Genomic DNA, 2,932 nt, shown 5'->3' with positions numbered 1-2,932 from the left:
CGGTTCCTCGTTCCAGGATGAACGAATTTGATAAATCACCGCTAATCCTTATCCTCGCGGATGGTTTGTCATAAAGCGCTTCAATTGGGCCGATGGTAGATTTGTGGAAGGCAAATTTTGCGTAAGGAAGATCGTCTGACTGAGTCAAGTGACCTTCCGGCATCACGACTCAAAACGTCCGTCTCTGTTTCCCCGTTGCGTAACGTGTCTAGTAACGTGTCTAGTGTTCTCCTGATACTGTAAGAATCCCAGTTGGCAAGATCAGATTGTCAAATGACAGTTTTGAAGTCAAAGCGTGAAATGTGTATGAAGGTGTTATAACCCGTCCTTGGGAGCTCTTCCCACCTCAGTTGTGACGCAAATGTCACGGCGAGGGGCGAACCTGGGCAGACGTGTCGAGTCCTGCTCGTCTCCTCCGTCACTAAGGAACGGGACGTCCGTACACCGTCAACATAGAAAAGATCAGACCTCAGCAGCGACGTACGCAGCAGAACGCGGAGGTTCTGTAACGGAAAGGTCACCGTTGGAGGCCACGTGTCAAGTAAATGAATGCCCTCAACCTCTTCTTCTTCTTCACTCCCTGTCAGACAGTTTTTTTCCGTTGCGGCGTCAGCCAAATGCAAATTGGTCTGTTCTCGTTGCCTGTTTGGCAGACGGCCGGTCTGGGGGTTTTGGCTGTTTCGGAGAAGGCAGGGGGGCTTCGCAGGCTCCGGGGTCACACTTGGGACTGGACGATTGCACGCCTGAATTCAAGGTCGTCTTCCGAAGAGAATCGGCGGCGCGCTGCCCCCGTGAGCAGGCAAGCTGAAGACGCCAGTTGCTGAAAGTGGGCACGGCGCCTCCCGACACAGAGGTACGGCGCCAAATCACGACGTACGCTGTCTCAAGGCGCTTTACACAGTGAGGTCAATATTGTTATATTAAAAATGAGAAAACCCAACAAAAGAAAAACCCCACAATGATGAAGCACTTGGCCATTTGGCGACTATGGAGAGGAAGAAAAGAGACTGCAGCATCCTTGTTCCCACAGTTCATCCGACACGCCACCCCACCCCCCTCTGCCCATCCCACTCCGGGAGTAATCGCCCCTCATCCCTCTCAATAACAACCTCCCGGTCAATCTGCCGGACGGAGGAGTCCCCCCCCCCTCGCACCAGATTACAGCACTGGCCGGCTGGGATTAGGTTCTCAAACTGCGACGGGACTCGTGTTTTTCTTCCCATTTCCCCCCTTCATGTGTACGCACAGAGCTGCGACAGTCAGAGAGCTAAGCAGCTACGGCAGCAAAACAACCAAACCAAGGACATCTTTAACCAATGGCTAATGACTTTATTTTCTATAAATTTCATTTTTTTAATTTTGATCTATCTGGGTGTATAGAAAGTTATTCTAATGATCCTAAAATGACATTTGCCATTTCAACCCAAAACCTCAACCCCGTTCATTCTGTACTTGTAACTGTAACTCTACAAAGTAAAATGGTAATTATAAAACTTTATTCTATATATATTATATTTTATATATATTATATCATTCTCTTTAACAATTTAGACAGTTAAAATATGTCAATTCAATAACGGATTAATACAAAAGTGTGACTGTATTAAACCCTAATATAGAGGCAGATAGAATAAAGAGGCACGTATTTGCTCTCTGCGCTGTACAGTTTGTCATTTTTTAAGTTGTATACAATGTGTGTGGGTGTGTCGGTGGGGTATATATTCAGGCACTTCACTTAAGTAAAGGTACTAATACCATAAATACTCCTGAATTGAAAATATAATCAAGTAATATCATGAAAATTATACTTTGTGTGAAAAGCACTGTGGGTCATAATTATTATTCATGCATGAATATACATTTGTAACCATCCGCCAATCCGCAATACAAAGGAGGAAACGCACATTTGCAGAAGAGCCAGTTAACTGTGATGTCTCTGCAAAATGTGTAATTTACATACGATGAAAGAATCAAGTACAGCTGCTTTGTCGCCACGTCCCTAATCCCAACACAAAGACAAGAGACACACAACGAGATAATCTGCAGTTTGTGTGAAAAACAATGCGCACAGTGACCGGAGATCCAGCTCGCATGGAACCAGATTACTAACACACTATCCATCTTTAATACAATCACTTCTAGGTTTGTGAATTGTTGACTTGTACAATATGTGGTTCTGCTCTTTGAAATCTCTTGAATGCAGTTATTTATTGGCTATTAGTATAATTGGCTGTTCGCTCTGGTGACCTTTTTTTTAAAACTTCATTCGTCTCATTAGTTTTTCTGCCGGATGAACTGAACATTTTGACCTATTTAACTCATTGTCTGTTCAGCAGAATTTTTGGGTTGCTTTATGTGAAGCTCATTGGTTTTTTTTATCATAATAAAATAAGCTTTAACCGCATCCTCTGAACATTTTTCCACTTTGAGCAACTTGATATGCTTTCACAACCTGGGGGGCCGGTGTGCGCTCCATCTTTACATACCGACAGCACTTTTTGAGCGACATTTATTTGAACATTCATTCAAAGTCATCACCGCTGTTGCCTCGTGTTTTCAGAGATGAACTGGAGATAAAAGGTCTTTTAACAGAGTTTACGGTTCACATAATGAAGATTGCCCCGTGTCAGACGCGTTGATAGCGACGGGGTCATTTCTGGGACATCCGGGCGACGGGTGGCGCCTCGAATGCTTTTTAAATTATTTTTTAAGACGCAAAATACATCCTGAATTCAATGCTAAACCAGCTGCAGCCATTAAAATCTAACACCTGTTCTGTTATAGGCATATTCTAGATAGATGTTGTGAGAACTATCTTTGGTGACATCGTCCGGCCTTTGGTGGGCGTGAACCAAAATAAAAACCTGAGCTCGTGAGACTGAGGCTGGGATATTTTTTGAGCAAAATGTATCCACAAACAGAGACACCGGGC

This window comes from Scophthalmus maximus, chromosome 10 (assembly GCF_022379125.1).
Source record: "Scophthalmus maximus strain ysfricsl-2021 chromosome 10, ASM2237912v1, whole genome shotgun sequence".
Lineage (NCBI taxonomy): Eukaryota > Metazoa > Chordata > Actinopteri > Pleuronectiformes > Scophthalmidae > Scophthalmus > Scophthalmus maximus.
This window is presented reverse-complemented; position numbering follows the sequence as displayed.